The 15,552-nt window shown below is 38.4% G+C and overlaps 1 protein-coding gene across 2 annotated transcripts in view; it reads right to left on the bottom strand.

Annotated features, from left to right (window-relative positions):
• The window catches only part of MIPOL1 (mirror-image polydactyly 1), a 291,999-nt gene that overhangs the window by 179,345 nt on the left and 97,102 nt on the right, over positions 1-15,552 (bottom strand). The gene's annotated exons all lie outside the window — the stretch shown is intronic.

Below are 15,552 nucleotides of genomic sequence, written 5' to 3'. Positions count from 1 at the left end.
CACTTCTCTCTGAACCCTCTCTAATAGATCATACATAACTCCTTCTTCACATGCTGTTTCTTCAGAGGTAGGAATAAGGACTTGCATTTTCCTGGTTCCCAACTGTCATTTTCAGCCCACTAATCCTACATTAAACAACCGTTTCACTCTTTGAGTTTCTCTTATGCATTTAGAGTGTGTGGTCCAGGGGCTAGTACAGGTCCGAAAGTGATACTGCAATGAAGCTAGTACTGAAATGAAGCAGCAGCAATGAAACATTTTAAAGGAATTTCACAGAGCAATTTTATGGCTGTTGAACCCAATAACAACAACAAAACTGTATGCTTGAATATTGCATGTTTATATACATTTTCATTGTATTTTATGGTAATTAATTTTTGTATGTTATAAAAGCTGTGGTTCATAACATGTTGGAAAACATTTTTAAAGAATTGGTCTTTCAACCAGAGAGTCTGAGAAACGTCGATTTGGATGAATTGCTTATCTGTGCCAATGTGATCTAACAACCAACATTCCTTTCCTACATTTTAAAAGAAAGTTTCTTGCCAACATTCTAGACCAAAGTAAGACTTTTTCACAACTTCTTGAATCATTTATTCTAAAAAAATCTACCAGTATCTTGTTCTTACTTCTCTTTATTCCTTAACTCTGAAACTTGACTCTTGGATCACAACATTCTTCTACCTTCTTATTGAAACTACTCTACTGTTCTTGCTGAAATAAACACTTCCTCTGGATGTGGATTTGCCTTCCCTGAGTCCAGTGCTTAAGCAGAAACAACCATTCACAGACTTAGAGAATACCTGTACTATCATGGGACTCCACACAGCATTGTCCTCATTAAGGAACTCACTTTATAGCAAATGAAGTGTGACAATGGGCTCCATGTTCATGAAATTCACTGATCTTACCATGTTTCCTGTTGTCTTGATGCAGCTGGCTTGATAAGACAGTGGAATGGATTTCTCAAGACTTGGTCATGGTGCCAGTTACGTGGCAATACCTCATGAGGCTAGGGTAAGGTTTCACATGACAATGTATATGTTCTAAATCAGGGTATATATGTGGTGCTTTTTATCCAGAGAGAATTCACAGGTCCAGGAATCAAGGGATAGAAATATGAGTGGCTTCATTCATTATTACCCATAGTGATCCACTAACAAAATTTTTGCTTTCCATTTCTACAAACAGGTCCTGCTAACTCAATGGTCTTAGTTCCAAACAGAGAAAAACTTCCATTTAAAGACATAAAAATTCTATTAAACTGAAAGTTGAAACTGTCATCTGGTTGCTTAGAGCTCGTCATGCCTCTGAATCAATATGTAAGAAAGGAGGTTACTGAACTGGCTGGGGTAACTGATCCTCACTACCAAGGAAACTAGGTTGCTACCATACAAAGGAGTTAGAAGAAAATATACCTGGAATACAAAAGATACATGAGAACTGAGCTTGACAACAGCAGATGTGTAATAGAAAAGAGAAAAGGAGAAGGAGGAAGTGACAAAAAGAGGGAAGAAGAAAAAAAGGAAGAAAGCAAATCCTCAAAGATATTATTCAAGTTAAGGAAAGTAACACAAATTGAAAATTCACTCCAACATGAAGAAATAAAAAGCACCTAAAATAATAAATGTATAGATAAACACAGGAGTATATCTATGTTTCTTATAATTTCTTTGAAAGACAATTTATTGTTTGAATCAAAATAAATATTAAAATATATATCAATATATCTAAAGAATGAAGGAAATGAAATTTGTCTATTTTAAGATTCTTAAATTTAAATCATGTGGTGCACCTATTAAGATTGTGAGAAAAACCATAAATTAAAAAAAATAAAATTGTTAAGGTATCAATTTCCTTTCATTTTAATGATCTAGAAATCCAATCATAACCCCACAGGCTTGTTGTGGAAATCAAAAATCTGATTTTTGTATTTATAGGAAAATGCAAAGATCCTATAATAACTAAAATCTTTAAAAAAACAAAGAAAATTGGAGGATGGTCAATGCCTCACATCAAAATTTGAAGTAATCAATGAAGTGTAGTATTGGCATATGGACAAAGATCATCACAACGAAATAGCATGTGCATCAACAGACACATACTTATATGGTGTAAAATAATGGCACTAAAGCCATTCAAAGGGAAAAAGCTCACATTTTCAACAAGTAGTGCTGGTACTGAATATTAATTAACCTGTGAAGAAAATGAAGACCAATCTTGATCTTACAGGATACACAATAGTTGACTCAAAGTAAATCTCAGATTAAAAGTAAAACTAAAATGATAAAGCTTATAGAAGAAAATAAGACAGTATTTCTGCAATGGTGGGGTAAGAAAAGATTTTTTAGACAAAATACATTATAAATTCATTTATTGGACCTCATGAAAATTGAAAACTTTTGTACATCACCACATAGAATTAAGAAACTAAGTAAGAAGAAAATGAGGAGAAAGTACTCTTAAATACATATATCTGAAAATAGATTTTAAAAGAGCTCTTAAAAATCAGTAATAAAAGGTTAAATTACCCAATTAAAAGATAGTGAAAGTACCTGAACAGATGTTCAAAAAAGAAAATATGTGAATGGCTAAGTACATAAAAATTCATTCAACATCTTTGGTCACTGAGAGATGTAAATTAAAACCATAATAATCGACCACTACACACCTACTAAAATCACTACAATTAAAAATACTAAAGCCACCAATTATTAGTGAGTATGAAGCAATCAGAACTCCCATAAATTTCTAATGAGAATATAGAATGATACAACAACTTCCAACAACAATTTGCTCATTTCTTTTAAAATTAAATACTTATCAACCTATGACCCCGCAATTCTACTCCTAGATATTTAACCAAGAGATTGAAAATGTATTTCAACAAAAAGACAGAATTCTTATAGCAGTCTTAATCATAATAGTCAAAAACTGGACAGCTCCAAATGTCCATCATCAAGAGGATAATAAATATAACATTATACAATGAAATATTGCTGGAAAAAAGTAACAAACTACTTATAGAAAAACAACATGGATGAATATTACAAATATTTTGCTGTTACAGTATGATTCCACTTCTATGAAGTTCTAGAATAAACAGAATAAATCTGTGGTTACAAACATCAGAAAAGTTTTTTGGGTGCAACAGGGATAACTGACATGGAAGGGGAACAAATGAGGAGCTTTCTGGGCTATAGAAATGTTCTGTATCTTTATCAAGTTGTGGTCACATGGGTATAGGTATCTGTCAAAACTCATCAAATTACTGATTTAATATTTATGTATTTAATTTCTGTGTGTAAATGTTATCCGAGCCGTAACTGGTGTGACTCAGTTGGCTGGAGCATCGTCCCATAAACCAAAAGGTCATGGGTTCAATTCCCAGTCAGGGCACATGCCTAGGTTGCAGGTTTGGTCCCCAGCTAAGGGCATGTAGGAGAGGCAACAAATCAGATTGATGTTTCTTCTCTTTCTCCCTCCCTCCCTTGCCCTCTCTCTAAAAAAAAAAAAAAAAAAATCAGTAAGCATGTTCTCAGATGAGGATTAAAAAAATTTATCTGAAATCAAAAATGTGAACAGATAAAAAGTAAACATATTAACAGTGAAAAACTCAATGTGTCATAATGATCACTAAACCAAAAATATACTCATGAAAATCTATAATACACTTATAATTTATAATTATATTTCTTGACGATGTTTCCCCTACTAAATTACAAATTAAAAGTATAACAGGATAACATTAATGATGAGTAATACATAACTTTGGAATTTTTTTCAAGGGATTATAATACTGAAATAGGCTACTATTTCAATAAAAACCACCTTCCCCTGAATCTTTCCAAGGTATCAACATTAATATTTAAATTAATTCTAGGAAGTGGTTTGGGAATCTGATCTTTTGTGATCCCAGAGCTTAGTATTATGATAGATGAGTCAAGTAGCAATTAATCAAACAAACCTGTATGCAAATGTACAAGCACAGTCAGAGTCATTTTCAAAATGAGAGTAAAGGCGTTGGTGTACTATGTTGAGAATGCAAGTTTTATTTTAATGGTCCTAACACTTTGGACTAAAGACAAGGAATTTGCTGTGAGTGATATAGCTATATCTTTACATTCCTCCTGCAACATTTGTGTAAGCATAGCATATAGTTTTATTAGCTACTTGGCTGCATGCACTTTTGTTTTTGAAAATAAAACTCAGCATAGGTACAATCCAATTAAATCTTAACTGAAGAATTTCCTTACAAAATCAGAGATGTACTAAAAAAAAAATAGTAATTTGAAATTTTGTACCCAAATAATAGTTTATATTGTCAACTATCAAGTATTTTTCTAAGAATGCTACAAAATTTCAGTTCCCTATAAAACATCACATATTTAGAATAAAGATGCTTTCATGGTACAATTTTTCTAATTAGGCAATTTAAAAATATTTACTTATTCTAAAATGTTTATATTCTTTGATCCAGTTTTTCTGCTCTAGGACTTTTCCCTAAGGAGATAAATATGGATGTACATAAAAATTTAGCTATAAAATGTTCACAGTCAAAAAATTAGAAATAAAAATAAACAGCCTCTCAAATGACAGATGAGTTCAACAATCTTCATATATGCACAACATAAAATTCTAAGAATATCTGACAAAATGGAAAATAAAAGTGAAAAATCAATTTACCAAGTAGTAGGTGTATATAAGATGCATTGAAAAAAAGAGTCTTTACATTATTATTTATAGGAAATAAATTTATGAGAAAAATTTCCCCTTTTCTTGTTTATCTCTACTTTGTTAAGTTATCCATAGTTTTAAAAAGTTGTAAAAATTTTAATAAGAAAATGAAAAGTTATTAGAATTGATTAAATATCAACAATATATTTTAGCAAGATGGACTGGTAAGGAAAAAAGCATGCACAGGCAAATAATTGCATGATAGGAAAGCAAATTAACAAATTGACAAGGGAAAAATGTTAATAAAAATTTTAGAGTCACTATAATAATGTTAAACATGCTTCCTACTTTTCCTGAAAAATGAAACTCTAAATATTATGATTTATTTTCTTTTCAAGTACAAGCTTTTTGTCAAACTTCTAATATCTTGTATCTATTATATGGTAGGCAATATGCAAATTGTAAGGGATACAAAGTGAAGGCCATACTGACAACAGAAAGGTTAAGAAACTAGTTTCTTTTCCTTTGCTAATATGCAAGTGTAACTTGGATGGTTACATCATTGGCCAAGATTTTGGGTTTGTTCCTCAAGTGAATTACACTCCATAATCTCAATTTGCTTTTTCATAGTGACACTTGGTCATACAGAGTATCAAGTGAGAAATTCATAACCAGGTCAGAAATGTTCTAAAACAGACTTCTAGATCTCAAAAATCTTCTCAGATCTTAATTTCTGTGCTTGGTAAAATAAAAAAGAAAAATATTTTCTACACTCTAGTTATACCTTTTCTTCACACATGCTTCCTCTTTCTTAACATTTCTCAATCTCTCTTGCTGATATGTGGTAAAATTTCTACAATTTATTTTTTTCCTTCCATAAACCCATATAAAAATTACACCAAAAAAAAAAAAATCTGGAATACATTGATCCTACTAATTGCAACACCTTCAAAATCTTTCTTTCAAGTGCCCTTTTCTCTTGATTACAACTCACAACAGCACTCCAAGACAAAGAACACTAATACATGGTCTTACTAGAGTTTTACTGTCCTGGATCCTGCCTTCTGTGACACTATACTCTCCTCAGTTCCTTCTTCAACACTCATCACTCCTCTTCCTCTTTGTGCAAGAGAAAGTCCATGGCCCATCACTGTAATAACTCCCTAGCCCTTCACCCATTAAAACCCCAATCCTACTTAAAATTAAGAATCTGCAACACCACACTATACTCCAGATCTGGATGTTGCTAGAAGAAATCATTGAACTTCTCTAACAGGTTTTGCCCTAAATTCACTACCCTATCCTGGCCGGTGTGGCTCAGTGGATTGAGTGCCAGTCTGTGAACCAAAGGTGTCGCTGGTTTGATTCCTAGTCAGGGCACATGCCTGGGTTGTGGGCCAGGTCCCCAGTAGGGGGTGCCTCAGAGGCAACCACAAATGGATATTTCTCCTTCTCTTTCTCCCTCCCTTCCACTCTCTCTAAAAATAAATAAAGACCTTAAAAATCAAATAACTAACCTCAACTCTCAAATGGGCATTCTGCTCTTCCTGGAAATCCTATGTTTCTCTAGTTATGTTCATTTATACATAATCCAGGACAATAATTTCAAACTATCTCTTCTATTCATTTATTTATTTATTTTTAAAATACATTTGTCTCTGCCTCCCCCACACCACTTTCCCTTGCCCCCTCCCTCCTTCCCTCCCTCAGCTCTTCCCTTTTGGTTTTGTCCATGAGTGCTTGCTATATGTTCCTTGACTTTCCCCTTCCCTTCCCTTTCCCTCTTGTCTCTGTTGATTTCTTTTCCTTTCAATGTTGCTGGTCATATTTTCTTTGCATCTTTGTATTGTTGGTTAGGTTCCGCTTATAGGTGAGATCATATGGTATTTGTCTTTCGCCCCCCTGGCTTATTTCGCTTAGCATGATGCTCTCCAGTTCCATCCATGCTGTCGCGAAGTTTAGTAGTTCTTTTTTTCTTTCTGCAGCGTAGTATTCCATTGAGTATATGTACCATCATTTTTTGATCCAACCATCTACTGATGGGCATTTAGGTTGCTTCCAACACTTGGCTATTGTAAATTCCGCTGCTATGAACATTGGGGTGCATAGGTTCTTTTGAATTGGAGTTTTGGTGTTCTTAGGGTATAGTCCCAGCAGGGGAATCACTGGATCAAAAGGCAGTTCCATTTTCAGCTTTTTGAGGAAATTCCACACTGCTTTCCATAGTGGCTGCACCAGTCTGCGTTCCCACCAACGGTGGACTAGGGTTCCCTTTTTGCCACAGCCTCGCCAGCACCTGTTGTTTGTGGATCTGTTTATGATGGCCATTCTGACCGGTGTGAGGTGGTACCTCATGGTGGTTTTGAGCTGCATTTCTCTGATGGCTAGTGATGCTGAGCATCCTTTCAAATGTCTCTGGGCCCTCTGTATCTCCTCCTTGGAAAAGCGTCTACCCAGGTCCTTTGCCTATTTTTTGATTGGATCGTTTGTCTTCTTGGAGTGGAGTCGAGTGAGTTCTTTATATATCTTGGAGATCAAACCTCTACCTGATGTATCACTAGCAAATATATTTTCCTGTAGGGTTGGCTCCCTTTTCATTTTGCTGATGCTTTCTTTCACCGTGCAGAAGCTTCTTATTTTGATGAGGTCCCACTTGTTTATTCTTTCCTTTATGTCCCTTGCTTTAGGAGACATATCAGTGAAAAAATGGCTGCGTGGGATACCTGAGAGTTTCCTGCCAATGTTCCTCTCTAGGACTTTGATGGTGTTGCGACTTATATTTAAGTCTTTTATCCATCTTGAGCTTATTTTTGTGTATGGTGTCAGCTGATGATCCAATTTCAATTTTTTGCATGTAGCCGTCCAGCTCTCCCAACACCTTTTGTTGAAGAGGCTATTATTGCTCCATTTTATGCTTCTGCCCCCTTTGTCAAATATTAGATGTCCATAGACACTTGGGCTTATTTCTGGGATTTCTATTCTGTTCCACTGGTCTATGGGTTTGTTCTTGTGCCAGTACCAGATTGTTTTGAGTATAGTGGCTTTGTAGTAGAGTTTGATGTCCGGTATTGTGATACCTCCTACTTTTGTGTTTCTTTCTCAAAATTGCTGAGGCTATTCGAGGTCGTTTATGGTTCCATATAAATTTTTGAAATGTCTGTTCTATTTCTGTGAAATACATCATTGGTATCTTAATAGGGATTGCGTTGAATCTATAAATTGCTTTGGGTAGTATGGACATTTTGATGATATTAATTCTTCCAATCCATGAGCACGGTATATGCTTCCATTTATTTGTGTCTTCCTCAATTTCTTTTTTCAATGTTGTAGAGTTTTCTGTGTACAGGTCTTTTACGTCTTTGGTTAAATTTATTCCTAGGTACTTTATTTTTCTTCTTGCTATATCGAATGGTATTTATTCTCTGATTTCTTCTTCTTCTATTGCATTGCTGGTGTACAAAAATGCCTTTGATTTCTGAATGTTGACTTTGTATCCTGCTGTTTTGCCAAATTCACTTATTAGGTTGAGGAGTTTTTTGGTAGAGTCTACAGGGTTCTCTATGTACACTATCATGTCATCTGCAAACAATGATAGCTTTACTTCCTCCTTTCCTATTTGGATGCCTTTTATCTCTTTCTCTTGTCTGACCGCTGTGGCTAGGACTTCCAATACGATGTTGAAAAGAAGTGGTGAGAGCGGACATCCTTGTCGTGTTCCCGATCTTAGTGGGAAAGCTTTCAGTTTTTGCCCGTTGAGTATGATATTGGCTGTAGGTTTTTCATATATGGCCTTTATTACGTTGAGGAATGCCCCATTTATTCCCATTTTGCTGAGTGTTTTGATCATAAATGGGTGTTGTACCTTATCGAATGCTTTTTCTGCATCTATCGAGATGATCATGTGGTTTTTGTCTTTTCTTTTATTTATGTGATGTATCACATTTACTGATTTGCGTATATTGAACCATCCCTGCATGCCTGGGATGAATCCCACTTGATCATGGTGGATAATCTTTTGAATGTATTACTGGATGCGGTTTGCCAACATTTTGTTGAGGATTTTAGCATCTATGTTCATCAGCGAAATTGGCCTGTAGTTTTCTTTCTTTGTAGGCTCTTTATCTGGTTTTGGGATCAGGGTGATGCTGGCCTCATAGAACGAGTCTGGGAGTCTTCCCTCCTCTTGGATTTTTTGGAATAGTCTGAGAAGGACAGGGGTTAGCTCTTCCTTAAATGTTTTGTACAATTCTCCTGTGAGACCGTCTGGCCCTGGGCTTTTGTGTGCTGGGAGTTTCTTGATGACTGCTTCAATTTCCCCAGCTGTTATTGGTCTGTTCAAACTTTCTGTTTCTTCCTCCTTCAGTGTTGGAAGATTATACTTTTCTAAAAATTTGTCCATTTCATCAAGATTTTCAAATTTCTTGGCATATAACTGTTCATAATAGTTTCTGATGATCATTTGTATTTCTGTGGTATCAGTTGTTATTTCTCCTCTTTCTCTTCTGATATTTTTAATTTGGGTCTTCTCCCTTTTTTTCTTGATGAGTCTGCTTAAAGGCTTGTCAATTTTATTGATCTTTTCAAAGAACCAGCTTCTGGATTGGTTGATCCTCTGAATTGTTCTTTTTGTCTCTATGTCATTCAGTTCTGCTCTAATCTTGACTATTTCCTTCCTTCTACTTGCTCTGGGATTTATTTGTTGTTGTTTCTCCAGTTCTTGAAGTTGTAGTGTTAGGTCTTTTATTTGAAATGTTTCTATCTTTTTTAGGGAAGCCTGTATTGCTATGAACTACCCTCTCAGGACCGCCTTTGCTGTGTCCCATAGGTTTTGGACTGTTGTCTGTTCATTTTCATTTGTTTCCAGAAATTTTTTGATATCTTCTCTTATCTCGTTATTGACCCATTCATTGTTTAATAGTGTACTGTTCAGTCTCCATGAGTTTGCAAGTTTTTGAAGTTTCTCTTTGAGGTTCATTTCGAGTTTCAAGGCCTTGTGGTCTGAGAAAAAGTTTGGTATTATTTCAATTTTCCTGAATTTGCTGAGGCTTGCTTTGTGTCCTATCATGTGGTCTATCTTTGAAAAACTGCCATGAGCATTTGAAAAGAATGTGTATTTTTCTTCTTTGGGATGTAAGGTTCTATATATGTCAGTTAAGTCTCTTTGATTCAGTGTGTCATTCAGCACCACAATACATTTATTAATGTTTTGTTTGGAAGATCTGTCCATTTTTGACAGTGGGGTGTTGAAATCCCCTACTATCAGTGAGTTGCTGTCTATATCTTTTTTGAAGTCATCCAACAATTTCCTTATAAACTTGGGGGCTCCTATATTGGGAGCATATAAGTTTACAATGTTGATGTCTTCTTGATAGATTCTTCCTTTAAGTATTATAAAGTGTCCCTCTGGGTCTCTCTTTATGGCCTTTGTTTTGAAATCTACTTTGTCTGATACAAGTATGGCAACCCCGGCCTTTTTCTCATGCTCATTTGCTTGGAATATTTTTTTCCATCCCTTTACTTTCGATCTATGTAGGTCTCTTGCTCTGAGGTGGGTCCCTTGTAGGCAGCATGTGTGGGTCATGTTTTCTTATCCATTCAGCTACCCTGTGTCTTTTGATTGGGGCATTTAGTCCATTCACATTGAGAGATATTACTGATAGAAGCTTACGCATCTTTTCTCTTTGTACCTGTGTTCCTCTCTGTCTCATTCTTTTTCTTCATCTGCTTAAACCAGTCCCCTTAGCATATCTTGGAATGCTGATTTGGTAGAGATGTATTCTTTTAGTCTTCTCTTGTCTGGGAAACTCCATATTTCCTCTTCTATTTTAATGGAGAGCCTAGCTGGGTATAGCAGCCTTGGCTGTAGGCCCTTGCTTTTCATGGCTTGGAATATTTGTTGCCATTCCCTTCTGGCTTGGAGTTTTTCTGTTGAGAAGTCAGCTCCTAGGCGTATCGGGGCCCCCTTGTATGTTACTTTCTCCTTCTCCCTTGTTGCCTTGAGGATTCTCTCTTTGTCTCTGACATTTGACATTTTAATGATGATGTGTCTTGGAGTGGACCTCTTTGAGTCCCTCTTGAGTGGGGTCCTCTGTGCCTCCTGGATCCATGAGAGCCTTTCCTCAAATTAGGGAAATTTTCCATCATTACTTTTTCGAGGAGGTTCTCTATCCCTTGCTCCTCTTCTTCTCCTTCTCCTTCTGGTATCCCTATTATACGGATATTATTGCGTTTCAGGTTGTCCTGCATTTCCCTAAATGCCTCTTCGTTCTTTTTGAGCCATTTTTCCATTTCTTGTTTTTTCTGGGAGCCTCTTTCTACCTTGTCCTCCATCTCACTGATTCGATCCTCAGCTTCATCCAGCCTGCTTTGGATTCTTTCTACTGTGTTCTTCAATTCATAAATGGTATTCTTCATATCCTGTTGTGTCTTCTTGATAGTTTCTATGTCCTTTTCCAGGCTGATATAGTTTGCTGTAAGATCCTGATAGTTTCTCTGCAGTTTCTCATAGCTATCTTTGAACTGGCTGAGCTCATTGAGCTTCCTTAGAACCATTGTTTTGAATTCAGTATCTGATAGTTCCCTTGCCTCTATTTCTTTTAGCTCTCTCTGTGGGGAGTCACCTTTTCCACTCATTTGGGGGGAACTTCTTTTCTTCCCATTTTTGTGAGAGTCTGTTAAGTATTTTTGTCCTTTACTTTTCTTTCTGGGCCTGCCTCTGATGATGTCAGCTGTTGACCCTACAGGGCCTTGGGTTGTTCGTTTGAGCCTTCCAGAAGTCTAATGCCCGTGTCTGACTTCTTCTTGGAATAGCTCTGTGACCCCTTCGGTCAGGGCTGAGCTATTTTTTGGGATCTCTCTGCACTTTCACACGGGCTCCTTGAGCGCGCTCCCAGCGCGGCAGGATACCCCGCCTGCCTGGGCTCACATGTGCTTGCCCCAGACCAGGGGGCTTATTCACAACCTCGCGTACTCATCTGGCCCCCCCCCCGGCTGGCGAGCTCCGCAGCACTGGTCAGTTTAGGGTCTTCTATTGTGTATTTTCCCTGCTTTTGGCTCTTTGGGTGCGTTGCTTGCCCTTGCCAAATGGGGACTACGGAAATGGGAGGAAGTCAGCTTCAGGACTCACCGGTTAATCCTGTCTCTGGTCTCTCCTCCAGGGACTCTGGGCAGCTCTACTAATTTTGTGGGCCGCTCCGCAATCACGGGCAGGCGGGTCAATTTACACCTGTCCTTGCTGCTCTGTGCACTCCCTGGCAGGCCATATAGGCCCCAGTCTGTGGGAGGCCTTGCCGGCCGGTGCAAGCGTTCGTCAGCCCGCGCGGGTCACACTCAGGCTCGCCCACCCTCTCCGGTCACTGGGCGCAAGTGTGCATGCCTGCACTGGGTGTTTTTGGGGTGTCTATGTGTGCTTTTAGGCTTTTGGCTCTTTGCGGGTGTGGCCTCTTCCCGCGCAACGGAGACTACGGCAAGGAGATGGTGTCGGGACTCCCCGGTTCCTCTTGCCGTTCTTTCCCCAACGCCTCAGTTTCTAGTCTCTCCTCAGGGGTCTCTGGGCAGTTCTGTGACCCCTTCGGCCAAGGATACACCCCCTGTGCGGACTGCGTTTCAATTGCAGGCAGTCTGGTTCATGCGCACCCCATTTCTGCCTCTTTGGGGTCGCGCCTTTCCAGCCCACAATGGGGACTACAAAACGGGGAGGGAGTCGGGACTCCCCGGTTCCTCCTCCCGTTCTTTCCCCAATGCCTCCGTCTCCAGTCTCTCCTCAAGGCTCTCCCAGCCAGTCTGCACTCAGCCCCGCAGCTCACAGGCCTACGAGCTGTGTGCGGAGAGCACAAAAGGCAGGTTAATTGATTCCCTTATGCCTGAGCGAGATGGTAGCTGCAGAGTGGGAGGCGTGCCATCACCGGGACTCCACCGGCTGCTGTGTCAGTTCTCTTCACAAAGTTTTCCTCACGAGTCTTTTCCCAGGCACCAGCCCACCCTGCTGCCGCCTCTACCCAGAGATCAAGGAGGATGGCTGCCACTGCAACTTTTGCGTTTGCCCTTTAAATGTCTCTTTGCATCCCCAGCCACCTGTCTCTGGCAGAGAGCACCCCTAAGCTTTTCGGGGTTATGTTTTGTCTGTATTGTCTTGGCTTTAGCTGCTGTAGTTTAGGGGTTCCTGTTTATGATTCAGACCCCATTCTTCTCGGGGGAAGCTAACTGGCCGTTTCAATGTCCCTCTGGTGCTAGTGCCCATGGGCACCCAGCCCACCCTCTTGAGCCTCCACCGCACTTCTCACCCGTTGGGATGTGTGAGATTAGAATCCAATGTCCGCGGCACCAAGGCTCCTCTCCCACTATCGCTCCACTGCTTTCCAGGTGATTACTCCATTATTTAGTTGCAATTCCAGTTTGGTTTTGGGAGGAGGTCAGCGTGACTCCCATTCACTCCTACGCCATCTTCTCTATCTCTTCTTTATATAAACCTTCAGAACCATCCACTGACCCATCACACTGAGAATCTAAACTAACTTAGCATTTTAATTGAGAAGATTAAGGACACCTCACCCCTTATATCCATCAATCTGCCAGCATGCATCCATCCAAGATCTTTGTGTTCTTGTTACAATGAAAGTAGTTTCCCTATTCCTAGCAAAGGACTTCTCTTGCGCTTAGGTTCTAGATCCTACCTCCTCTCAACCTACTTATCTACTCCAGGATTTTCCTACTGTAATTATCTTTTCTCTCCCTTAAAATCACTCTTTCTTCTATCTTGGTTCATTGCCATCAATGTACCAAGCAAATGTTCTAGAATCTCCCGTTAAAAAAAGAAAGAAAAATCCTTCTATGACACCATAAGCCCCCTCTCCATGTAATGCCAAAATCTCCACCTCCATTACAGGGAGAGAAAGCTGTATACATTCACTGTCTTGCCTTTTTCATTTTCCATTCCCTCCTCAAACTGTGATAGCATACGAGGTAAAATGTGGGTACCAAGAAAATATTTAACAGCATCATTTCATGTGAGAGAACTTTATGAAGGAGATTAGGCTTGAAATAATATGCAGACACGTGAGCAACAAGTGAGAGAGAAAACATACTCAAAGGTAGATAGAGTCATAAAGCAACAGACCAATTGTACTTTCTGTACACTGCTCAGCTGTCTTCCTAGAATTTTCTTTATTACATTACTGGACTGCAGTCATGTTTTCCTCTTTTTGGTTTATTTTTCATATTGCCAGAGCTGGAGCTTAATGCCTGGTATTGCTTGTAGGTTAGAGAGGAGAAGGAACCTAAATAGTGAAATATTTAGCTGAACTGCTTTAGTTTCCCTGATGATTACTTCCTGCTCTTTCCATGCTTTTTGCATTTGTCAATGCTAGACCCAAAGGGCCTCAGGATAAGTTTTCATTATAGCATTTGACAAAAACAAAATAATAAATTATCAGATAAGGTGTGCTAATTATATTTTGTTTAAAGAAAGCACTTAAATATTGTAGAACTATTTCAACAACAAAAACTATAAATAAAAGTGCACAAATTAAAAGAGTTGATATAAAGTTTTGGTATTTGGAACGACTCATTTCCAAATATAGTAGTGAGTGAAGATTCTCTGTATGGTGTTCAGGTAATAGAAATTTACAATGACTAACTCAGCTTTGATAGACCAACAAATTGAAGCTAGCATCTAGAAAACAAGAAAGTAAAAGGAAACCCAGGAAAAGATTGAAGGATGCTGAGATGTTTAATCTGGGAAAGAGAATGTAGTGCTACTTTCTGCTCTTGCCAGCTTGTGCTCCGATCCTAATAGTTTTTTACCTTGTAAGCTCCTTTTCATGTAGTTCATGAACTAATCATGACCCACCCTGGCAATACAAAGTCCTATCCTTATCAGTTAGTGGGAATGAAATTAGTTGAAGAGCCATAAGCATATTACCCATTATGCCTGGAGAAGATTCCAAACACCCATGTTCACAAAGAATTTACCACTTTCTTCCTTCATTCCTTCTGTATTGCAAATCTTGCTTTAGTGTTTCAAACATGTTTTACTAATACCCCAGCTCATTTGGCTGAAGTCCATATCCCAACCTCATTCCCATGTCTAATTTATTCAGCTCTCAAGGACTGGGCCCCTCACCTATGCACCAGATCCAGCTGGGGTCTAATTAATGAAAATCTCTATAATGTTATCCTATCAACTACAAGGATCAATAAAGACTAAATCTTCCTGCTGCTAGCCCTTGCCTATCTATACACATCCTTGTAAATCAAAACTAACTTAATTTAGCCAGAACTCTTTAAGAAAGGTATGAGGGTTAATTTTATATGAAAACTTGACTGGGCCACAGGATTCCCAGATATTTGGTTAAACATTATTTCTGGGTATGTCTTTAATGTTGTTTCTGGATGAGACTAACATTTGTAGTAGTAGACTGAGTAAAACAGATTTCCCTCCCCAATGTGGGTGGGTCTCATCCAATCTGTTGGAGGCCTGAATAGAATAAAAAACTGAATAAGGAAGATTTTCTTTCCTCTGTTTTTAAACTAGGATATTGGCTCTTCTCTTACCTTCAGACTTGGAATTGAACTTACATCATCAGCTCTACTGGTTCCAGGCCTTCAGGCTCAGAATGGAAATACAGCATTGGTTCTCTTGGGTATACAACTTGCCCAACTGCAGCTTTTGGAAATCTCATTCTCCATTACCGCATGAACCAATTCCTTATAGAAAATCTCTCTCCCATTAGTTCTGTTTTTCTGGATAACCCAGACTCATACATATGGTTACTTAATTACTGTAGCTCACAATTAGGTCAGCTCTAAAAGCTAATACATTGCCGATCCTGGTTAGTTCTATGATTCTTCTGTTGCATACTGATGTCTGACCTGGAT

The sequence above is a fragment of the Pteronotus mesoamericanus genome, unplaced genomic scaffold (assembly GCF_021234165.1).
Source record: "Pteronotus mesoamericanus isolate MK-2021 breed Mesoamerican mustached bat unplaced genomic scaffold, CSHL_Meso_final contig_100, whole genome shotgun sequence".
Classification (NCBI taxonomy): Eukaryota; Metazoa; Chordata; class Mammalia; order Chiroptera; family Mormoopidae; genus Pteronotus; species Pteronotus mesoamericanus.
The sequence above is the reverse complement of the archived record's forward strand: the minus strand, read 5'-3'. Positions and strand labels throughout refer to the sequence as shown.